This window comes from Bactrocera oleae, chromosome 3 (assembly GCF_042242935.1).
Source record: "Bactrocera oleae isolate idBacOlea1 chromosome 3, idBacOlea1, whole genome shotgun sequence".
Taxonomy (NCBI): domain Eukaryota; kingdom Metazoa; phylum Arthropoda; class Insecta; order Diptera; family Tephritidae; genus Bactrocera; species Bactrocera oleae.
Window position 1 is genome coordinate 23449137 of NC_091537.1, and position 26646 is coordinate 23475782.

At 34.8% G+C, this 26646-nt stretch overlaps 1 protein-coding gene across 10 annotated transcripts in view; it reads left to right on the plus strand.

The window, feature by feature from the left end:
- sky (GTPase-activating protein skywalker) overlaps positions 1 to 26646 on the plus strand; it is a 127912-nt gene that overhangs the window by 24982 nt on the left and 76284 nt on the right. For 2 of the 10 annotated variants that reach the window (XM_070106262.1, XM_070106263.1), the window contains one exon: positions 2734 to 2750. The exons of the other annotated variants lie outside the window; for them this stretch is intronic. The gene's annotated coding sequence lies outside the window, so the exon portion shown is untranslated. The remainder of the gene's footprint in view (positions 1 to 2733; positions 2751 to 26646) is intronic. 10 annotated transcript variants of the gene reach the window in all.

Consider the following 26646-nt stretch of genomic DNA (forward strand, 5'->3'; position numbering starts at 1 on the left):
AGATCCGCGTTTTAAAATGAGCTTATATATTACAGCTAACAGGGTGATAAGAAATGCTCTATATTTAAAGTTATTAAAACTAAAGAAAAAGCCACAACTTAACTATGCTCGAAGAGAAACACGATTAGATTTTCCACCGGAGCACAAGTCCTGCAAGTTGCTTGGCGTTACGTTGTCTTTTCTGATGAAACGAAATTTAAATTGAAAGGGTATGATGGATACATTTATTAATTCCATGATCGTCGAAAGGAGAAACATTAGCTGGAACGACTGCATAGTCGTGTAAGAAAATTTCCACGATACGATAGTACACCGATTCACACTGTCTGGGGCTTAAAGTCTGGGATTGAAGGAAAAAACGTCGGAAACATGCAGGACCGCTTAAATAGAAATTAATTAAAGATATTAAAAGTGCTGGGTGTATAATTTTCTTAAATTATATTGTAAAATTGTACAAATCGCTACCCAATCGGATTCTTGAGATCATTCCCAACAAGGCGAAGTTGACTTATTATTAAAATAAAACACAAATGTTCAAATTAATTAATATATAATATAAGTTTAAAAAATGTTATTGTCTAAAAATGTTAAAAAATACGGAAACAAGAAAAAACGTTAACTCCGAAGTTATAATACAAAGGTTCCTTACAAGAACTTAATTCCGATTTAATTTCGTGAAGATACCTCGTCAAATAAAAAATTTTCCATGCAAGCACTTGATTCCAATTGTTCAGTTTGTATGGCAGTTATATGCTATAGTGCTCCGATATCGGCCGTTCCGACAAATGGACCGTTTCTTAGTGAGGAAAGAACAGTTGCAACATCTCAAATCGATAGCTTAAAATTTGAGGGACTAGTTTGGGTGTATACAGACAGACAGACGGACATGGCTAAATCAACTCAGCTCATCATGCTGATCATTTATGTATATATTTTATAGGATCTGTGGCGTTTCCTTCTGTGTGTTACAAACTTTGTGGCAAACTTATAAACAACTCTGTTCAGGGTATAAAAACTTTTTAATTCTGAGGTGTGGTAATCTGATGAGTTTTTTGAACAGTTTAGTATACAATTTTTTACATTGTTAATTCTTGTAGCGCATAAATGCAAGAAATCCCTTGCCGCCTTTTCTAACGGATAACGAGCTTAATATTGGTTCCCGACCATTGTTGTTGTTGCAAATTATTATATTATATATGTGTTATTTCCAAAAACAGCCTTTATAAAAGATACCGTTCATTTACATGCTAGTAATGAAATAAAGTATTCCTATCGTCAATATGTTAAATATAGCAACAGATCTAGAAAGAGCAATATTTTGTACTATTAATGAAGTGTAGCATTAATTGCTTCCAATTAGTTAGTAAAATTTCATTTGCATTGAGCAAGCTTACGATTATTATTAGCGCTATTTCTTCGACATCAAATTGCCACTAATTATTGTTCACACTTTCCACTATTAATTATTTATATATACTATATAATGCAAGCGCAATGTCACAATTTACATATATGCAGAGTTAAAAATAATTATTTTTAAAAATAAAAATAATTTGTCTTCTTTATTGAAGACTCATTTACCGAAGAGTGACATGTGGCCGGGGAAAATCGTTATAGGAGAGGCACAGTGATGGGTGGAAGCTAGGAAGGGAAGTCTTCTGTAAGGAGCTCTCCGCTTTTAGCTTTGGGCTCCCGTACTATTATACTGTCTTTCAGGCAGAAGTGGCTGTTATTAAAGTAGAAGTAGACTTACTGTTTTGAAGTGCAGCTTCTTTGAAGGAGGTGAGCATTCACTGCGACAGCAGAACGGCAATACTAGCGATAAGCTAGCAAACTATGCGCTAAAAGTTAGTCAAGAACTTTCTAAACTCACTAGATATAGCATCAATCTACTTCGTTATCTAACTCGTTTGGGTGCCTGGCCATAGCGGAATCGCTGAAAACTGCAAAGCCGATGAGCTAGCAACAGAGGTATCTTTACCCCGCTCACATTGGAATGGGAACGAGTTGGATGCCCATTGTCATCCTGCATTCTAACACATAGGACCTCGCGAGCGCTTAGTCGCCTCTGCGCGACTGCGAGATCCTTTTCAGAGATCTACTGTACTACTTACTCTTAGCATAGTTCACCTTGCCGAAATCGTAGGAGTTCTTACTGAACATTGCCAATAGACATTCATGCTGTAAGACTACTATTCAATCGGACCCAAACTGTCGAAATTTGTATGGAAGAAGATTAGATGAAAACAAACAGGCACTCCCTCATCCATTGTCCAGCTTTTACAAGACTGACTCGGCAGTCATACCTTTGGCGAACCAGGAGACATAGCCTCAAAGCGCTTTGTCGATTTGTGAGGGTCTTTTTGACCACTTTTATAGAAGCTTTGGGATCCAGCAATTGAAATCCCTATTAAGATCGACCATGTAACCTAACCTAAGTGAATGGGACTCAATGATTGAGTGCTAATGAGTGTAGTTTATTCAACTGCATTAAAAATTTTTCTTTGATCTTTATAAACACTGCTTTATAAAAAAAAAATAATATCGAATTCTGAGATCACAAAATTCCTCAATTATACGTGACATTTTAATAAAATATTGTTCTTTTTCATAATGCTAAAACGAATGTTAAAACACTGGCTTTGTTATAGATATTTCTAATTTAGTTTGTCTTAATTATTAATGACTCGTTATTTTATAGAATTTTCAGTAACCAATTTCATTTCTTTTCAGGTAAGCTGCACGATTAAGTGAGTATTTGCTGACTTATCTAAGATACCCATTTACACCCATGCTTGTCAATGTATCGCTAAATATGTACGAAATCGAAGTGATATACATATAGAAAATAATATTTGATATATTTTCAAAATATTAAATAACATGACAATAATAAACGTTTGCCAGAATTTATGATTCTTCATGGAGTCTCTAAAAAAAAAGAAATACTATTCATTAAAAACCTGGGTATACCACACAATCCTTAGCAACTACATATATTTACCTTTTAAACCGATTCATTTAGTGATGTATGATTTTCATTTATGTATGGATTTACCGATTACCGTTCTCATATCTATATATGTGTTTAACCTTTAGCAGTTTAGCAGGTTGGGCTAACAGATGCCAGGGGAGCATCTGCTCAAATTTGACCCGCGCTGCAAAAAATATATTTGCACCCATTTTAATTAAAATCTTAATTATTATTTTATTTATCGGTTGGGTTTTTTGATTTCGGTACATTTTTAGAGCGCCATTCGCTAAGTTGTCACCAGGTATGATGATGTGTTTGATGCATATAGAGTCTTCAGCTGCGTTGTCAAGCATCTCTTTTACGACCTCTACTCGATCTCCCCAATTAACGACCTTCACTGAATGTTTTGTGCCACTCAAATACTTGTGTTCGTGAAAAAGTAGAAAAGGCAAAAGGTATTTGATCAAAATGGAGAATATTTATTTTGATAAAATTTTTTACACAATAAAAAAATCTTGCTTAAATTGCGCCTAAAAAAAGGAAATACTTAGTTGAAGACCCAATAATTGTCATATGGAGATCAAACTTTACACGAATTGAAAAAAGGTTGTACAAAATTAGGAAACAATTTGATTAGCTCGCGTAGTTTAACTGAACTAGTCCGGGTAATAATTGATAATGCTGCATATTTTATATTTACATAGGACGGCTGTCCGTCATATCTTATATATATAAATTGAAAAACAAGGAAACGTTAAATTTTATAGCACCCATAACAAATAACAGATTCCATACAATGACATAACTTTGATCCTTCAGTTTGTATGACAGCTAAGTATGTAAGCTACGGTCTGATATCGGCGATTCCGAGCTTCAATATCGATATCTTAAAAACTGAGGGACTAGTTCGTGTATATACGGCAGACGGACAGACGGCAAGCCCTATATTTCGAATATTTTTATTCAGAACCAAAAATAACTACATACAAGTATATGTAGTACAAATAATTTTTTTTGGGTCAAATTTATGTCGACGCTGTCGGTTTTTATTAATTTTCACTACGACACGCAGGTCAAAAGGGTCAACGGCTCATGGCGTTTCGCTTCTTTATTATTATCTTTATGTTTTTATATTCACTTTTATTGTCGTGTCGAGCTTATTTTATGCACACATCACTTTTTACATACATCCATCTTTCTAATATTTCGATTAATTGAATTGAAAGCGCACTTGGATGCGTAATTAAATTTTAATTGCCATGCCATGCAGCAAAATATTGTCGCAAAATTGAATTTAAATTAAAGAATGCAAGCCAAAAACAATAATTTAAAATATAAATAAAATAAATTGATATCCGTGATGGTGTGTGTTTTATGAATTTACTGTAAATTATTTTATTCCCTTGTCTCTTTCTCTTGCTTCAATTTTGCTATAGTTCATCACCTGTCATTTTCTCTCTCTGCCTTCTTGTGTACACATGATACAAAGCAAACAAACTCCGACGATATTGCCAAACTTCTACATTATTTGATGGCGACAGAGCACAGAGGTCAAAAAGACAGTCAGAAAATAGAACACCGTCAAAATATGCGTACGTGAGGAAAAAGTGGGCGCCAGCAGTACAGACAGCGCCGTTGAATCGATACACTGAAAGGGTGGGCCGCGAAAATGCACACACACATCTTTCGTTCCACACGTTGTTGTTGCTTACACAAAGTCCCTTGTGCCTCACTCGGTCGCAAAATAGCCACATGCCACTTTAGGTTTTCACTACTCGACAAACACAAATAAGTATTTTTCCAACCACCTTCTCCTTCGTTTGTTTCATAACCCAGTCATTGCGTGCGTGGAGAAACAAAAGCGAATGAAAACACCAAAAACTAATAAACAATTCACGCTTACATAATCTCAACAAGTTTTGCGTGCCTATGTGTCTCGATATATATTCGGTGTGTAGGCGCCTGAATATCCATAACTTTTTTACTCAGATACATAACAAAGCTGAACATTCTTACTATTGCTTTTGATTATAACTTTATAATATTTGTTAGATGGTTAAGAGCATTAAAATTGATTGAATGTACCCACTGAAATGGTCATATCGAAGTTTCAATTCAAACAGCATTGATGTTAGTCCAAGGCGAGGTTTAGGATTTTTACACTTTCGTAACATTTTGGTAGGTTAGGTTAGGTTAAGAGATCGATCCTAACAAAGATCTCCCTTGACAACTTGGAACGCCGAGCGGTTGTGGTACCTGTAACTTCTATATTATAGATAATAAGACCCTAACAAATGGGCAAAGTGTTTTGAGCCTGTTTCATAAATTTGTTGAGACTAGTAATGTCAATTTCGGCTATGTTCCCTGGCACTTTGGCAAGGGCAATCAGTTCAGTAGATCTCCTGCGTTCTACTCTGGGACAAAATGATCTTGCAATCGCACAGGAGCGTTTCGGCGGTTCCGTGTTAGAACGCAATATACTAATGGAGATCCTACTCGGTCCCGTTCCGATGTGAGCGGGGCAACTCTAGTACAAAGTGTTGGTAAAGAGTATTCTATTTTTTTGGATGTCTTGACGAGACGATTTGAATTTCGGTTGACTGTCTCTCCGTCTGTCTGTCGTTGCAAGCAAATACTTGAGTACTAATCTAGATATCCAAATAAAACTTGGTACACGTGTTCCTTGGCACCATAAAAAGGTCGGTCTTGCAACATAACTCTAACTGAAAGTGTCTTAGAAGTGGGCATGGCCACATAACCTAATAGGTTGAACCCACATAGTTTATACTCCTGAACCATTAAAGTTAAATCAATCAGACATGCAGACGCTCCTCTTTTTTCTAGCCATATCTGTATATTGCATATCTCATTATACTTCTAATTGACCCTTTATTAATTACTCCTGATTACTCTCAAATGTTGTATATTAAGGTGGTGCCGAAGAGGAAAGCTTTTGGTATTTGAAAAGAGATTGTTATGAAGTCGACCATTAATATTTTCAGAAACTCTAAAGCAGCAATTTTTCACATTTTCTAATATACGGTATAACGATGAAGAAAACTGGTACGATGACTTTTCACTTATCTGAGGTCACTGCAACCTGCCTATTAAGCTTTACAGAAAATGAAAAAGCAAATACAACACCACGGAAGTTAACGTGCAATAAATGCGCCACTGCACACGAGCAACTTCACGATATGTGACCCAATTTGGCAACGAAACAAGGCACAGCGCTGGCGGTAATCACCAACAACAAAACGTCAGAAGTGGAAACTTTGCGACTTGCAACATTGCGAACCAGCTAATTTTAGCAAAGAGCGAGTGGTGTAGACCTTGTGACGGCGTTGTTGACAAAGCGCTGAAAAAAAATCAAAGACAGAAGCAAAAGTAAAAACAATAAATAGCAATATCACAGCACGTGCAGCCTGAATCTCGTAAACGCGAAGTTGAAGAAAACGCACAGTGTAAACAAAGGAAAGAAGAAAATTCGCTCAGCTGACGAACACAGGAAAATGTAAATAAAAGGCAAACGAGGAATGTTGCCGAACATCTCGCCAGCAACATGATGCCAAGTGTGCTTGCAGCAGGAAAACAAGTGTGTGCGCGATGTTGCTGTTGTTAATTATGCCCTAATCACGGGCAAATCAAGCGATGCTACAGTAAAATAAGAAAAAAGGTTGCATTGAAGATATAAACCTTCACAAATAAAAAAGATTCCATACAAGAACTCGATTTTGAACGTTCAACTTATACGGCAGCTATATGATATAGTGGTCCAATCTGGAAAATTTCTTCGGATATTCCTGAAGATATCTTGTCAGGTAAAAAAGTTTTCCATACAAGGACATGATTTGGTTCGTTCAGTTTGTATCGCAACTAAATGTTATAGTGGTCCTATAACGGCCGTTCCGACTAACGAGAAGCTGCTTAGGGAGAAAAGGACGTGTGCAAAATTCCAGATTGATAGCTCAAAAATTTAGGGAACAGTTCGCGTATATACAGCGTACATCATGCATATCATTTATATACAATAATATTACAAATTTCGTCAAACTTAACATAACCTGTTCAGGGTATAAAAAAATTACATTGTAAAAAAAAAATAAAAAACCTTAGCAGAATTGCCGCACGAATGCATTTGCAACTTGCCGAACTGCGAAGGCGGCTGCCAAGCACGAAAAAATTGGGTGAAAACAACAACACAAACCATCCGTTGGCTGTTGCCAGATTATAACTGCATTGTTACATCGTCGAATCGGTGGGTGAATGAACTCTAAAAAAGTTCAGTTGAGAAAATAAAACTTGAGGCAACAACAACTGTAGCGTGTAAACACACACTGGTGGCAGAAATAATAGGGACGAACCAATTGACTAAGCTTAAAGCCAAAAAAATCCCTTTTATAGGTTTCACTAACTAGTCACTATCCTCGATAACAGTACTTTGTGTTCATTCCGGTTTCTGCCAATTATTTTTAGAGTCACGGCGTGAATTTTAATATTTTTTCCGTTGACAGAGTTCTAAGTTGCCATAAATAATACGGACGCTCTTCGTTAATTTATTTAAAATGTTAAATATCGAATTAAAACATGTTAATAACAATTTTTTGAAAAGAATACATTAATTATAAATAATTAAATAAATAATAATCTTGGGTTTGTAATTTGAAAATGAAAATGAAAGGAAAAAAGGTAAAATATTGGTTGTTGTTGTTGTTGTAGCGGCAGAAAACATTGCTGAAGTAATTTCGAGGAATGGTGCCGAGTTGACAGTCCGTGGCCGGATAAAAATTCGTTTCAACTAAATGTTGGTCATTTACGCCAAGTAAAATCCATATGAAACTACTTTTCGGACACACAAAATACTGTTATCCAGCATAGTTGCTGGTGACTAGTCATTAAAACCTACGTACATATGTTAATAAAAGTTTTAAGAAATAAGCCTGTGGGTTGGTTCCTATTACTTCGGCCAACAGTGTAGGTATATGCGAGTGTGTCTGGGAAAAGGCGACAGCAGCGAGAAATAAATTAAATGTGTGTTTCGTAATAGAAATAAACCGAACGATCGAAATTCGAAAAGCTCGATAACGCAAAACTGCACAAGCAAACGAAAATAGCGGTAAAATATATACATAAATGGAAATAGCAAATGAAAAAGCAATAATATTGCCAATAATAAAAGCCACAATGAGAGAAATACAACAACGTACATATGGTACATAAAAAATGAAAAAAAAAATGGAACTGGCTAAGAGAATGCTTTGCATTTGTTGGATACCTTCAAGTCGCATTAAGGTTACGTTATAAGGAAGGAAGACTTTTTATTAATATCTTTATGTTGATTTTGATCGGTAAGTTCGAATGATAGCCATATGCTATAGTTATCCCATCTGAACAATTTGTTCGGAGATTGTAGCGTTGTCTTGGACAATAACATACATATATTCTACAATACATTAATTTTTACAAACTATAAGAGCCTCACAGTAAGGGTCACGCCTATAGTTCTCCATACAATGACCTTCCAGATCAAGACAGCATAATTTTTTGTTAATATTGAACTTTTTTAAACTCCGCCTTTTGTCAATTTTTGATTTTGCAAAACTTTTCTTTGGTACAACGAATCGTATTAGAGAGGATAACCTGTTGCCCCCTTGTGGATTTAATGTAATGAAAAAGATATACCCACCAATCAAACCAAATTCGATGATAACGCCGCAAACTCGCCATATAACGGTTTTGTCGAAAACTACTAAAAGTGCGATAACTCACTAACTAAACATGGCAGTGATATTAGGTTTTTTTAATATCCAATACCCGAATTTCAGCGAGCATAAATCATACTGAGGTTTTAAAAAAATCGGATAAATTGACGTGATAGTTTTTTATTTTTCCTGTATCAAGTCAAAATAAGGAGAAAAAATAAATATTTTACATAAAAAAAGTTTGTGTATTGAAGACATAAAAGGGTAAGCTTACACAAAATTTCTCAAAAAACAAATTCTTTTGCAAGAAATAAACATAAAAGAAAAAAAACTTGTTTATTTTATTTTTCAAATAAATTTTGAGATTATGCGAACATAGTGTTAATACAAAAGTTGTAGATCTTTTCGTTACCTACATCTTTGCCAAATTAATGTTTGCCATAAAACTCGCAGTTTTGCCGGAAATCGAGATAAGCCGTTATAACCCTTAAAAATTTAATCACGACCCTGTCCTTTCTTTTCTCGATGTCAGAACGCCCGTAAATTACTTTTCCTTTGAATTTTGTTATTTTAGCTTTTTTTTCTAATGATTTTCAACCCAATATGAGTTTTTCAGGCTTTTTACCATTTTAAAATAATAAAAGCCACATTTATGTTTAATTAATGCTGAGTTCGAACTCACAACCAATAAAAGTCAAGAGAACAGAAATATCGTGTTCTCATCAAAGTTCAGCGCAGAAATATGTGAATTAATCGCGGTAAGGAAGTAGATTTCCATAGTTATTGATGGATATACCGCTATTAGCGACAACTGATTTCAGCCAGGTGTGAATAACAATATTTTTTATTGAATTTGCAAAGTGGTCGACATATGCAGCTATTTATTAGTGTGCGTGTGTGTTCGTCTGGGAAAAAAGCTAAAATTTGTGCATGAGTGCGCGGGTTATGTGCTGACTCGTGCAACAGGCTGACAATCAAATTAAGCATCTACGTAATCAAGTGTCACTTTTAATTTATTAATTTGCCCACCCATACAGACAAACGTACGTATACATTCATTAAGCTGATAGCCTTGTCGTCAGCACCGCACTACTACTAGTGGCAGCCGACGCCGGTTGCAACATTTGGCACATAAATACTTGCACATAGATGCGAAGCGTGTGGTATAGACTAGAATTAAATATTTAATAACGTAGGTGGCATGAAGCGGATAAAAGGATATACTAAAAATTACCAGTAGGTTAAGTAGAATAAGCCGGGCTAATCTATGACTCTCTACCCCAGAACAACACGCTAACCCCTTTGCGCCGTTGCGTTACTTCTGGTCATTCAGTTGCGTCGAAACATTGACGATAACAGTGTGGTTGTATACGTAAACGCGCATCCATTAACTATCGCCTAAGTGGATTATACAAGCACGTAGCCGATCGGCGATTGAGGGCGTAGTAAATACGTTAAAAACACTTTAACGCAAAAATGTGATCGATTAAATTGAGTTAAAAGCATACGGCGCTTAAGCCATTTCGTATCGACAGCCGGTGGTAGACGATGTTATCTAATACCCACTGCTACATACCTACATATGTTTGTGTGTTGAAAGTAAAAATTCACAATGAAGTTGTAACTAATGCAAACAGACGGGCACTTAGTCAGCTGGGAGTAGTTAATGTGTACTTTGTTTAATAACATTTCCTGGTTCCTGGTCTATAGAAACCCAGGCAGGGTGTCGCTAGGTTGTATGAATGAGATTTGAATTTCAAACGCAAACACTCGTAATAAGTGCTAAACATTAGTAAAGAAAAGTAAGCCGTAGAGACCGAGGCTAACCCTGAGAATGCCTGTCAGTACGCAGACCGAAAAGTTCGGAGCATTTTAAAGCAAAAACAAGACAAAACAGTTAACTGCGGCGTACCAAAAGTATAATAAAAATAAAGAATTTTCCATGCAAGAACTTAATTTTGATTGTTCAGTTTGTATGGCAGCTATATGATATAGTGGTCCGATATCCGTAGTTCCGACAAATGTGCTACTTCATGGAGAGAAAAGGGTTGTGCAATTTCAGAGCGATATCTCAAAAACTAAGGCATCAGCTTGCGATAGACGCAGGACCTCATATATACAATGAAATAGCAACATCAAACTTTTATTATTATTTATATTCAATTCCTCACACAACCGATATTGTTTGGCTATTCCTCTACATCTCAATTCACTGATGATGATGAGGATATTAATTAATATTTAGCTATAAGTATGTTTAATTTCCAATTATAAGGTCTACTAATTAGTAGTATAGATAACCTTTTCAATCGCTTTTTTTCTAATACTTGCATTTTTAAATTCGTAATAACTTTCGAATAAAATTTCTGAATCGAAAAATTCAAATTTAATAAAAAGGTAATCAGTCTTGAATATGAAGTAATTATTTGTGATAAGGATTAACACTAAGGTACATATATATGTATAAAGAGCTTTTACAGAGACGGCATTTTAATTGTTTTTTTTTAATAAAAGAACCCTTATTGAGACGTAACTATAACTGACATAAGTATGCTGTCGCGACATTTTTTGTAGATAATTAGATGTTCTTCAAAGTCGTACCACATTATTTTGTTCTATGTATAAGCAATAGTATTCGCAGCGCACGCTATGAAATTAATTTTTATTCGCTTGTCAAACTCTATCTTAGCTTGTATGTTGAACTAGAGGCCAGTTCATCGTATTTTTTTATTCATAGTAGTTAAATTTTTGCAGAAAAAAGTAGTTGCCAATAACGAAAAGCTTAACTTTGACAGATAAAAATGTAAATAAACCAAAATTACAGTTTTATGCCAAAAAAAAAATATGTTTAAACAAGTAAGGAAGGGCTAAGTTCGGATGTGACCGAACATTTTATACTCTCGCAAAGTCAAATGGTATACTCGTTTTAGATTTCTTTGTGGATATTGTCGCCTTGTTCTATGTTGACCGATATTTTCAGTAAAAAGCCAACTATAGGCACTGGGGTCCACATATTCAGTACCCAGGGGCTTGAACAGTTTTGATTCAATTTAGACAATTTTTGGTCACAAGGTGGCATACTTTTAACGCATTCACGCCAAGTTTTACCCCGATACAATCATTGTTGCTTGATTGGCATACTGGAAAGTGAAAGAATCAAATGGAATTTAAAATGGTGCTATCGCCCATTTTCGCACTATAACATAGAAATATGAAAAGAAGGTTATGTACCGCATTTGGTTGAAATCGGTTAAGCGGATCCCAAGATATGGGTTTTCACCTAAAAGTGGGCGGTGCCACGCCCACTGACTAATTTTGAACGCGGTTCCTATTAAGTCATCTCATACCATCCCAGAGATAAAATTTAATGTCTCTGGCGTGTTTAGTGCTTGATTTATAGCGCTTTTAGTAGTTTTTAACATTACCGTTATATAGGGAGTGGGCGGAATTGCCACCCGATTTCAACTATTTTCACACTGAAGGTAGAAGTTTTAAAAACATTTGCTTCCATTTGTGAATTTTGTTATTATAGTATTAGCGCCCACTTTAAACAAATTTTTTTAACTGCAGATGCCCCTCCCTAATGTGATCCTGTGTACCAAACAACAGTCTTGTATCTTGTTGCGGAGCTTAGCTATGGCAACTTATTTGTTTTTGATTAATGGCGTTTTGTGGGCGTGGCAGTGGTCCGATTACGCCCATCTGCAATACCAACCATCTTACGGTACCAAGAAACATGTTTACCAAGTTTCATAAAGATATATCAATTTTTACTCAAGTTAGAGCTTGCACAGACGGACGGACGGACAGACAGTCACCCGGATTTCAACTCGTCTCTTCATCCTGATCATTTATATATATATAACCCTATATCTAACTCGATTAGTTTTAGGTGATACAAACAACCGTTAGGTGAACAAAACTATTATACTCTGTAGCAACAAGTTGCGAGAGTATATAAAGCGAAAAAGTATTCTTTAAAAGGTCCAAACTTATTAATGGCAAGCCGCTAACGGTACTTTCTAAAAATAGTATTGAAGTTGTGATCGAGTGAATATTTCACAACAAAAGCCAAGTTCAACGTGGTCAGGTGATTTATTATATTTACGAATGTAAATTCTTTTTAATGGATTTTGAAGTTAAAGTTATTTATTTTATGTTACAAAATAACCAAAACTAATTTATATTGTAGTTATTCTCAAATCAATACTTTAGTTTACCCCGTATTTTATACATTTTGTGTACATAAAGTTTTAGTTGTTTTCCCCCGATTCCCCCTTTCATATCTTCGGGTTACAAGATTAATTCAGCAAAGTTTAGAGACTATGCTCTTGAAACTACAAAGCAGCTGGTTAGCAAACATCTCTGATTTTAATTCCCTCCATCGTTGCATAAAATTGTACTTCATGGTTTTGAAGTTATAAAACATTCCTTGGCTCCGATTGGAGAGCTTTCTGATATAAAAAGGTTCCGATTACAACATACACGATGAAGTTCACGTGTCGCTTCAAATACAGATATAATGAACAGATTACTTTTAAGCTCTGATCCCTTTATTACTGGGCAACTTGAAATGAGTTTTAGGAATTGTCTTTTAGTTTACTCTTTTGGGGAAATTTATCGGCCTGTACCCAAAAATCTTTGTAGAGATATATTTTAATTTTAATCCCGTAACTCGCAACTTATGAATGAATTGAAATCCTAAACTCTGTAGTTGCCCATAAAACCTTAGAATCGTCGAAAACAGATGCCTGTTTATTAGAGTTATGTCGAATTATTCGCATTATCAAATAAGGAGCAGGCTTAAGGTTGCATTGTTACGATAATTTCATAAACGAATGTTGTACAAAAGAAACAAAAGAGGTCTAAAGCGCATAATTCGAATGCTCGTTATCGAGAACTTTCCAGAGTTTCGAAAAAGTAAAGTTTCAAGAAAAACAGGTTTAAAGAAAACTGTGAGAGCTGATTGAACTGAACGACTCGAAATATTTATTAAAAATTTTTATATATTATATTAATATGGCATATACTTGACTTGATATCGAAATATGCGTAAAAAAAAATATTTTTCAAAATTCATACCCCCCTGAGTGCCCCTTAAGATATCAAGGAAAGGGGATTTGATAAAAGTTACTTACAAAGAAATTAATCTTTTTTATGAAGATATGTATTTAAATTTCAGACAAATGGTACATTAAAATTTTTCTTAGCAAAAAGTTGTAGAAGTACATATGTATGTTTGTAAAAAAAAATTTTTATAAAATGGTTTTACTGATAGTTTGCAGGTTATTAACATTAAAATATAACTTTGTATCCATGTACATAAACATATGCTTATACATAGAATAAACGACCTTTATCTAATCCAATCACTCACGATTTCAACTAACGAACCTCGTTATTTTCAAGTACTCGTTTTGATTTCACATTTACTAGTTTTGTTTTTTTCATCATTTTTTCGTTTTTAATTCCTCTTCGTTGCCATCCACAACTCAGACTGTGGATTTAAATTTCCAGTGATAGCTAGCAGCTGCTTAATTATGTGCCCTACATTAGCTAAAAGAGTTTTAAATTTAAAATTGGGGGTATGAGGCGAAAGTTGTATGCAAACAACGCCCGCGATTTGTCCTTCACCCTTTGACCTGGCCAAAGTGGAAATCGCTTTATCATCATTATGTGTCGAGTGATTTTTCGGCAGTTCACCAAACTGACGTCACTGAAAAAATGAGCAGAAAAAAGTGGAAATGAAACTGAAAAAAAATTAAAAAGCATGGTGTTATAGTGTTGCCAGACGTATAGTAGTAAAGACTAACTACTAAATTTTATTGATTTTATACCCTGAACAGACATAAGTTCGCCATGAAGTTTGTAACACCCGGAAGGAAGCGCCGAAGAGCCTACAAAATATATACATACTAAATATATAAATGATCAGCATGATGAGTTTAGTCTCATAACATATGCGAAGTAGTCCCTCAGTTTTTGAGATATAATAACAGATTTAAAATATTGCACACCTACTTTTCTTCCAAAGAAGCTTCTCATTTGTCGAAACCGCCGATATCGGACAACTATAGCATATAGCTGCCATACAAACTGACCGATCAAATTCAAGTAAAAGATCGTTTTATACCCTTTCAGGCTATAAGAAATGTACCTGGTTAGGTTATTATAACTGCGGTGCAACCAAAGTTAACGTTTTTTTCCTGCCTTAAATTAATTTAATCCTGCCTTTAAAAACGCTACTGTTCATATAACATCGTGTTTATTTAGCCTCGTGCTAAGAAGGCATATAATTTTAATTAAATGTGTGGTTACTAAGTCGCACCTCTCCACTCTTGTCCAACAAGTGGTGCGTTGTGCATACATTCTATACCAGTATCAAGACTATGAGACCCACAAGAAAGAGGTGAAGGATATTGTTTGCAGTTGTTGACGTTGGGGTTAGCTTTTACAATGGGCCAACAACAAAGGCTTTATAGCAAACATAACTAACCAAAGAGAAAACGAGTTCAAAAGCTTTCAAATACTTTTCTAAATACAACTGCGCAATTAGTATAGACTTACAAGTACATATGTATGTATATCTCTTTTCAAAAGATTCCAATAGGGTAACACTTTTTGTATTTACTCAATGTTTAGCGCGGTAGGGGGTCCCGCAGAAATGTTTTTGTGTAGGAAATTAACAATGAATTGATGTCGCCGGTATGTACATACAAGTATAACTGTATATGCGAACATTTTGGATTGAAATGCTTACGCATGAATGTGGAACGTGATGAAAAGGAACAGGATATGCGGAGTGCGATAGCAGACAAAAATGTCGGTGGTTACGAATGCCATAAGCATTTTACAACATGGAACTGCTGCTAACATAGGAATAGAGCGTGTTTAACCACAGCCAGCTTGAAAGGAGAAATGTTAACAGTGAGGCGTTAACAGAGCTGAGCATTGAATTAAAATGATGCATGGATATTTAAGTGCCATGCTGACTTGCAAACTTATGTTTTTATTCGTTTATTAAAAAAAAAATAGCATAGTGAAAATACTGAAAGTAAGGAAATTAGCTTATTTATAGATAACAGTATACAGGAAAGACGCTCGAGCTATACAGGGTTGCATTTGATCCACATTTTAGAATTGCCGTGTGTAGACTTTTCTTTTGAAAACGATTTTTATGAAATATTCTTAATTATTTAAAAACAAATGGGTTAAAATATCGTTATGCATGTATTTTGTGGTTCAATATATATACATTTTGAGGTTATGTGAAAAAGGTGTGAATACAAAAGTTGTTTAGTAACTACAAATTTACCATAGAACTTTTTTTTATAGGAAATCGCAATAAACTGTTTTAACCCTTAAAAACTCAATTACGCCTCCCTTCCTTTTCCCCAGGTCGTTTGTAAATTATTTTTCCTTTAATTTTTGATATTTTGGGGTTGGTACTAATGGGTTTCATCCTACTATGATTTTGTTTGCTATCAAAAACTATATATCATGGTGTAAGTCGCTTCATTCAAAAGTGGCAACATAGCTCTGAATTCGATCGAATAAAAATATTTGTTAATTCTAAAATATTTTTTGTGTTTCGCAATAATCTGCGTCGATATGTATGGAAAATTATATTATATAAGTTAGCTTGGGGTCTGTGGTGTTAAGTGCGTACTTTTGTAGTGATATCTAGCTCTGGCTCTGATTTGCGCAGAAGAAGGCACCACGGATTAACCTTAACAACGTGACAAACGAAATAATACTGACTCCCCACCAAATATAGAGATGTTTACAGAGCATCAGCATAAAATGCGAAGTTGTTAAATGGAAGGAAAAGAAAGAGAGTAGTATTTTTAATGGAATAAGCAACAATGATTGTATGTATGTACATATATCTAATGTATGCTATGTACAACTGAAAGGTTTTAGGTATGATTGCGTATTGTTTGAAATGATGTCTTTTAAAAGATTCTTGTTTATTGGAGTAAGCATAAAAAATGTGGTCTGAAAATCCTTTGTTTTATACACATTGATTCAGTAGCTCTAGTTGAAAAAACGTTAATTTCGTTTGCCACGGATCTATAATATCCTTCACAAATACAAAATATTTGAATAATGAAAAATTTCTTCGGAGCTTGTACCGTTCGTCAAATAATAAAGTTTTCTATACAAAAACATGATTTTAATCGGTCAGTTTGTATGGCAGTTATATGCTATAGTTGTCAGATGAGAACAAAAAATTTGGAGATTGTAGCGATGTTTTGAATAATAATCTTTGCCAAATTTCATAAAGATACTTTGTCAAATAAAAAAGTTTTCCATACAAAGACGTCAGTTTGTATGACAGCTAAATATATGCTATAGTTGTTCGATGTTGGTTCTTCCGACAAATAAGTAACTTCTCGATGAGACCGATATCTTGAAAACTGAGAACCTAGTTTGCGTATATCCAGACAGACAGACGGACATGGCTACATCGACTCAGCTCGCCACGTTTCTTTTTGAGTGTTACAAACATGGTGGCAAATTTAATATACCCTGTTCAGGGTATAAAACACTTTGATATATATGCAAATATAATATGCTATATGTATGTAAGTATTTGACTGCACTGTTCAAAAAAGTTGCTTGTGCTTTAAGCAATACTGTATGCACATTTTTTATGGCAACACTTCAAAATTATGTATTACTACATTATCTTGTTTGTTATGTTCTACTTACCTACTCATATACTAACATGACAGCTACGAATCTGGTGACAGCATCTGACAGGTGTACATATGGCTCATTGATACTCAAGTAGTAGTAATAGAAGTACATCAAAACCAGCTTTTATTTTGCTTTTTCAACAGTTATTAAAAATGTTCTAAATAATTTATGTAGGTTTTTTTTTTTTAAATTTTTTATTTATGTGTTTAAAGCGGCTAACGTCTTTTAAATAATTCAGAAGAGAATACATTACCAATAAGCATTACATTGAGCGATTTCAATTGCAATAAATTTGTGCTCATTATTTCGTGGGTTAACAAAATAAATTTATGCTATGATTTGAAGTTTGAGTTTATTGTTTAATAATATGAAAAGTTGTATATGCAAGAGTTCTATAAGTTTTTTATATGTTATTTTTACTTTCTGTTCAATACACTTCCCAAAAGTCACATCGGTGGACAAGTTGTATACTCCACAGATTTATGACCACACCACTTACAATACCATAGTTTGAATCTGATTTAGTTTACCCCCGAAACTATGTATCTCATTGTGTTAGAAGAGGTCGTTCCCAGTAACGTTTAATATTAGAGTTGTGAATGTAAATGTATGTATGTATGTTTGTATATTTTCTAACACATTCCACATTCACATATATAAATTTATGATTTTACTACACTCCCACATACATTTCACACCCAAAAATATAAAAATAGAGTTTCTTCTATTAATCAGACCTTACAAATCGTATAATTTGTAGATTAAACAAAAAGCTTTTAATCTGGTTTACGGAATCAGTTAATTTCATACTCTCGACATAAATCAACTAAAAAATCCTATTATTTGAAAAGTCTGCTTACTTTGTATCTGACTACTGAGTCAATAATTTCGCCAAGAGCGTTAACTTACTAGCCTCGCTTTATCTGATTTATTTTCAACAAATACCCCTTAAGTTGATTAGCAGAAGTTGGCGTCGTTAATATTTTCGAAAATTAAAAACGCGCATAAAATATCAGTTTTCGCGCTTTACTTGTCACTGCCAATTACCACATTTGAATTGGCAATGCCGACGCAAATAAAGTTACTTAGCAGATTTATGCAAAGTGGGTGACTTAGGGAGACAAAATTGGCGCTTAAAAATGTAATTGATAATAAAAGCAAAAAAAAAAAAAAATACGTTAATTTTAGCAGCACGACGCTATAATACCCTTCACAGGTACATTTATTATAGCACAAAAGGGTACAACTTGATTTTGATCGGTCAGTTTGTATGGCAGCTATATGATGTAGTCCGATCTGAACAATTTCTGTGAAGAATGTATCTTTGCCTTGGACGAAATTCTGTGCCGAATTTCGTAAAGATATCTCATCAATTATAATGTTTTTCATACAATGACTGGATTTTGATCGGTCAGTTTGAATGACAGTTATATGCTACAGTGGTCCGATATCTGCGGTTCTGACAAACTCAGGGACTAGTTCACGTATATACAAACGAACAGACAAATGGACATGGCTAAATTGACTCAAACGTTTTATTCTGTGTTGTAAAAACATCATGATAAACCGAATATACTTCATACAGGGTATAATAAATATGGAGGTGCTTGGCTCCATGCGTATACAAATTTTTGTACCCGATGTAAGTTTTAATAGAAAGTTGCAACAATAATTTATATAATTATGGCTGGCAAGTGGCTAACAAAGTAAATATAAGTTTTTGCTTTCAAACTAGAACATCTCAGTAAAAAAATTTTCACATAATTTAATAGGTCCTGCTCTTTTGTAAGCGGATTAGCAGCACTGTAATTTATCCGGTTGTTCTTTAAAGTAGTCCCGTTTCGCCAAACGTTAGAGAGCTGCGAATCGAATAAACCATACCAGTTTTTAAAACAGGTTGGCAGCACTTACGATGCAAATTTGCGCTAACTTACGCTTGGTTTTTAGCAGCGTCTATGTCTGACGGTTGCTATAAAAAAATGTATTTTAATTTAAGTCTTAAGTTACTTAAATCGATCAGCTACTATGCGATATCTGCATACTCTTTTGTAACGAATTTATCTCTCTAACTTTGTAATTCTTGCTACGTGTTAATTTTTTACAAGAGAGCAACGTTGATTTAGAGGTATTCTCGAAATCAGTTTCGCTGAGACTTTTTATTACTTCTATGAATGAATTATTTGTGCACTGGGTAATGAAATTGCGATTTTTAGCCGGATAAGGCGAAGTGACATAGAAAATATTAAATGGTTGGAAATATTCACACATATGCACATATATATCTATGTATGACTTAAGATTAGGTATACTTATATATATCTATGACCGTAGATACTTGCTTGCCAAACAGACGGGAGTTGCAAAATTTATGCTATAACTAAAAAATGCCAATCGAAAAAAGGTGGAGCAAAATAAACAACTACGAAAAATAATTACAAACGTTGCCTAAGTAATGAATGCTTAATAGACATGGACAGCTGGTTACATTTAGACCTGTGCATGGGCTTCGCTTGTGACGCCGAATACGTGGCGAATGTAGTGCAGCTCAACTTGACAATGAATCATGTGATCGCGAAATGGATTTCAGCTGACCAAACATTCACGGAACACCTCAAGGCTGCCGTTAAGCACGTACTGATGCTCTCATATAATTTGTATGTGTGTGTGTGCGTTTGTGCCTTCAATAGTGGATTTGTGGATCTCGTGGTTTGGCAAAATGATTTGAGGCAGTGTTGGATCGAGATGAGTTCATTTCATTTAAATCCACAACCCTTAACATAGATGCCATCGTCAACAAAAGTTTTCGGTTGCCCCTGGCTCTTGAAATGCAGGTGCAATTTTCTAATTTATATCAATTGAAGCTTATTGAACGTCGCGGCTATTAAGCGGCACATTAATGCGCTAGGCATCAACACGTCCGTTTATCGCTTATCAAAAGCATTTTTGGATTGAATGCGAGGGCGTACCTAATTTAGATATAACCGCGTTTTGTATTAAGAGATCTGTGTGCCACCAAGGCTTTCCTACATTAAACTTCGCAGGCAATTTGTTCTGTGACATTCATCCTGATGATAATTGACATGCTTGTTTGTGTATTCAAATGAGCAAAGACTGCGGGAGTTAGAGAAAGCTGTGACAGTATCGTGTTCATATTGTAATATAAATCAGACAAGACATTTAAACAACTAAGTCGTTGACTGCTCTTATAGAGTGCGCTAGATTTTTATGTCTGAAGAGCCTTCTACGTCTAGAGCCTGCTTTGGTCATATTTGAAAGCACAGAAATGTTTGAAGACTTGCTTGTTGCTTGTTGCCGCAAGTGCATTTCCAACATAAATTGAAATTAAGTAAACATTCGGTACAAGCAGCGTTTTAAATTAGGGTAGTTGCATATGACTTATACTGAATCTAATAAAGATTGAAAAAGGTATCAAAGAAGAATTAACACGACCTTTTTATTCCCATGTAGAGAAGAATGAACCAAATGTGTTTGAGAGTTTCAACGGTAAGATCTACATATTCGTCGACGGATCAAAGGGCGAAATAGGAAAAGATGCGGGCTTCTTTTGTACCAATCCATGCGCAGAAGGTAGCTTCAAACCAAATTACTACAAATCTGGTCGAAATTGTTGGCATAACAGAAGGTGCCAAGTTTGCTTCTGCTTTAACCAGCAAGTCCATAAACATTCTTGTGGACTCTCAGTAGGTAACTCGGTTAGTATCATCTTGCTACCCAGCCACATATTAATATAAGCAAACAAAAAGTCAGACGAGTTGGCTCGGTTGGGTTCAGCTAAGAATACAATTCCCCTAAAATTCCGTAGATCATTCAACTCCGTCAAGGGTTGTTTGAAGCAATTGACTGTAGAGGAACGCCTTAGGTCTTGGAACACTAAAATACCAAAATGCTATCACTTCGAGGTAAAAGGCTACTTAGTAATATTGTAGGGCACCTACCCATAAGAACCCACCATCAGAAATTTGAAAAATGTGGATTCGGCGGCAATGCAAAACATGCGCGGAGGATGATGAGACGCTGGAGCAATATCTTTGTGAATGCCCAAACTTCAGCCGGCTGAGACTGGATATCTTCTACAGCTCTGGCGTCCTTCACCTGAGTATATTCGTAACTTCGACAATTTTGCTCTAATCGACTTGAAATTTAGACACAACATTCTTGAGATATGCATTTATTTAAGACAAAAATAGATTTGAAAAAATTTGAGAACCCTACTCACCTCAAGGCTAAAAATGCAATATTTCTCTGCCTTAGAAATTTCAACCTAAAAGGCCGTGAACAAGGCTCGATTTTTTTTAATAACTTAACTTTTCCTTAATTTGCTGTATTTTATTTGCAATCGCATGTTGTATTTGTTAGCACTTTTTGTCGAAATGAATAGAATCATCAAATTTCTGATAAGCATAATTATTTTTAGCGCTGTGTTCATTTTTCAGTCTGGTTGTTTGTTTTTATCAAACTCAATTTGTTAGCTTTGGAATTCATTTAGCTTTAGATACTTATCTGTTGCTGACTCAGGAACTACAAGAATGACGGGAAATCCTAAATCTTGGTGCAAAAAGTAGAAATTAATTCAGTTTATTTTGTGAAATCGTTTGCCAGTTATTCTTGATTTCTATCACATTCATGTATATTCTATTGAATATATACATATGTGCTCACACTAGTGGTCAGATAAATGTGACAATAATGAATTTCATTCAAACTGAGCGAATGAGTGGCAAATTTTAAAGTTATATAATTATTCTTGGTTTTAATGTTTAACAATAGTAAATCAGCTGTATTGGCTATTTATATTGCTACAAAGTAGTTTACAGACTAGAATAATATAAATTAGACAAAATATATCAGTAGGATATATACTAACATACTTAGGTGATTAAATATAGACTATTTTTATACTCTTGGAACAAGTTGCTACAGCGTACACTAGGTTTGTTCACCTAACGCTTGTTTGTATCACCTAAGACTAATCGAGATATTTTATAGGGTTATATATACTTATTGTATAAGTTAACAAAATAAAAATTTTGTTACACAGTATACTGTGCTATGCTTAATAATGCTCGGGAATGCAGGTATAAAATTCGGCAAAATGTATCACGCCAACTTTACCGCTACCCACAAGAATTTCAAACTACAATTAAAGGAATTTAATGACGCTACTAGCACGACACTAACAGTGTGCGTCGCTGCTGACGTCTCGCGCTGCCGTCGCCGAAAATATTAGGTTGGCGATTATCATAAGCTTAGAATTAAGTTTCACTTTTAATTTGGCTGTTAGTGGAGAAGGTACTCGTGATGAAGAAAAAAAATTAATTAAATGTTTAAAATAAGTGAACATATATATATATAAATGATCAGGATAACGAGTCGAGTTGAAATCAGAGTGATTGTCAGTCCGTCTTTCTGTGCAAGCTATAACTTGAGTAAAAATTAAGATATCTTCATAAAACTTAGTACACTTTCCACCACGAGGAGGTTGGTATGAAAAAAAAATCTCCCAAGTGTGACTGCTTTTGTTCGATGGTCGAGCTTTTCTCGTACTACAAATTTTTTTGTTCGAACAATTTTGAACGTTCTTGCTATTTATATATTTTATCATGATTTGGGAAAATGTTTATTTTTTCTTAACAGACCGATTTCTAATTAGTACGATTGTGAGTGACAATGTCCTTTATCATTTGAAAACGTAAAATATACAAACAAGAAAAAACGTTACCTTCTATCGAAGCTATGATATCCTTTACAAATACAAATGCGTTACTTAAGTGAACTTCTTCATCCGATCTATACAATTTCTACGGATAATGCAATGTTGCCTTAACTAATAATCTATGCCAAATTTCACGAAGGTACCTCGTCAAATGAAAAAGTCTCCGACGTTTACTTCTGGGGATCTCTGTATAAAAAGGTCCGCTTTATGAGCACCTGACACTAAATAAATAAATTTTCGCAGTTACGCTGAAGTAATTTACTGGCCGCCACTGTATGTAGGTATGCCTATCTGTGCATTAACATATTTGAAAATGTTCCGATAATTCCGGGAATGTCAAGCGCACCCATTTCGATAGCTATTCGGTTGCAAATAAAACACCTTATTTTGCATTTATTTTATAGCTAAAATAGCTAAAATTCGAAGCTTTCTTGTAAATTTAAGCTGTAGATAATGCTAGGGCGAGTAAAAGCATCCATTGCACGTCAGTTTTATTAATTTCTGGTTGACAAAAAAGCTCATTTACATCACATGACTCGTAGCCAAGGTTAGCAAAAACTGAAGAAATGTCTGTATGTACGAACACCCATAAACCCAATGGATTTGCTGCTATGCAGACATCAACACGCGATTGTGTAATGAAATGAAACACGATTCTGCAAAATGTTGCAATTCGCGGTAATTTTTTAAATTTTCAGATGTAAGCAAAAACTGAATTGTTTCACAACATGCCCACATACACAAGAAGCGACCGTTGCAGTATTTGTTAAATGTCATATTGTAACCTTGTTTAAAACAAACTAACCTCAGTTCTCCCTTTTATGAAAATGTATTGTGTTAATTGCACTTGTAGAGAGAGATGTTGAATGACTTTGAAGGGAATTTTCTCTTACACAAATTCACTTCAGATAGGTATTGGCTACTTAGTAAATGGGCCTATATACATGAATCAATCGGCTCCTTATGACACGCCATTGTTCATAATGAATCGGTCAGATGTCTCTATGATTAATTTTGAATTCCGAAAGCACAATCCGCACCGGCAGCAGCTGCGTCTGCGTCTCCGGCATTTCGGCGTTAATTTATCAGCATTAATTAAATGCTGACCTTTAAAAACTTGTAGTATTATGATGGCATAAACATTTATCGAGAAGCAAAACAAAGCGTGAAATAATTAAAATGAATGAAAATAAATCAGAGGAAAAGACACAAAAATAACAAGTAAGGAAGGGCTAAGTTCGGATGTAACCGAACATTTTATACTCTCTCAAAGTCAAATGGTATACTCGTGTGAGATTTCTTTGTGGATTGACTGATATTTTCGGTAGAAGGTCAACTATAGACACTGGGGTCCACATATTTAGTACTTAGGGGCTTGAACAGTTTTGGTTCGATTTAGACAATTTTTGGTCACAAGGTGGCATACTTTAAACGTATTATTCACGCAAAGTTTTACTCCGATATAATCATTGTTGCTTGATATGCATAGTGGAAAGTGAAAGAATCAGATGGAATGGAAAATGGTGTTATATGGGAAATAGGCGTGGTTGTAATCCGATTTCGCCCATTTTCGCACTATAACATAGAAATATGAAAAGAACGTTATTCACCGAATTTGGTTGAAATCGGTTAAGCAGATCTCAAGATATGGGCTTTCACCTAAAAATGGGCGGTGCCACGTCCACTGACTAATTTTGAACGCGGTTCCTATTAAGTCATCTCATACCATCGCAGAGATAAAATTTAATGTCTCTGGCGTGTTTAGTGCTTGGTTTATCGCGATTTTAGTATTTTTTAACAGTACCGTTATATGGGGAGTGGGCGGAGTTGCCACCCGATTTCAACTATTTTCACACTGTAGGTAGAAGTTCCAAAAACATTTGCTTCCAGTGAATTTTGTTATTATAGCATTAGCGGTTTAGGAGAAATGCACATTAAACCTATTAGGGGCGGGACCACGCCCACTTAAAAAAAAATTTTAACTGCAGATGCCCCTCCCTAATGTGATCCTGTGTACCAAATAACAGTCTTGTATCTTGTTGCGGAGCTTAGTTATGGCAACTTATTTGTTTTTGATCAATGGCGTTTTATGGGCGTGGCAGTGGTACGATTACGCCCATATGCAATACCAACCGTCTCACGGTACCAAGAAATATGTATACCAAGTTTCATAAAGATATCTCAATTTTTACTCATGTTAAAGCTTGCACGGACGGTCGGACGGAAAGACAGTCACCCGGATTTCAACTCGTCTCTTCATCCTGATCATTTATGTATATATAACCCTATATCTAACTCGATTAGTTTAAGGTGATACAAACAACCGTTAGGTGAACATAACTATTATATTCTGTAGCAACAGGTTGCGAGAGTATAAAAAATAGCACGATTGTGTAGCTAGCGATATGGGTAGGTACGAGAATTGAATGGGCGAAAAAACAGAGCAAAAACAAAATATGCATACAAACATACAAAAATTTGCAGAAAAATGATTGAATGGAAAAAAATTAACCGTTTTTTTTTTTTGATTAAGTTGTTTTTAACAACTCAAAATTAATAATTCATGTAACAACGAAGTGTTGAGCTGTTGATGAAATGCTATTATTAGTATTCGATTCATAGCTACATACATCAGATTATCCAATAACTACCCAACAAACTTTGAGATCTTGTATAAAATTGGCACTACTTTGTTATCGAAAGTTCTGTGGATAAAAAGTTGATATCGATTTTGAAAATTAGAGTGCTCTCACTAGAGATGAGAGAATATTTATTATTTTTTTGATTTATCAAATTTCAGCAAACATTGGTTATCAAATAAACTTCCTTTTCTCTTTTAATAATACTTTCAGAATTTTCCATAAATTATTTTCGGAAAAGCACAAAATTATTAAAGTTGTTTAGCTTTCAACTAGTAAACAAGATTTTTTTTAGAACATTTACACCTGTGCTTAGTGGGTTCGAACGACCGGTTTCATACGACGCGTATAATGTTCGAGCGCGTTGAGAGAGTGTACGCATAAGTGTGTAGTTGTGTGAGAGCAATCGCATTCATTGGTTTGTTAGCACTAAGAAAAAGTAGTATAACCGTGACGGAAACCGGTAGAACATGCACGTGCTCGGGTTTAGCCGCAAAAGCAGCATTTCATGAATCAGATAATCAGCGAAGAAGGTGACATCGACGATGGTTTTGGAAGTTGAATGTAGTTGAGAATATTTGTTGTCGTGAAAAATTTCGTTTAGTAAGTTGATTGTATGTATTTACGTATATATATAATGTGTGTAATTAAGTTTAGTCAAGTTTCTGCATGCATTGTGTAATATATGAGTTTGTTATACATATTTACTGAATACCCGCAAAACGAGGAAGTTAATTAATTCGTGTGATTTAGTGTTTTTAAGATACAAAATTTTTTGATTTTCTGGAAGTTTCATAAATCAAATATATGATGTATCAGCTGAAACGGGTAGCAAGCATATTTTATATGAATTTTATATGCGTGGGCTCAAATCTATTAGAAAATTGTATCTTT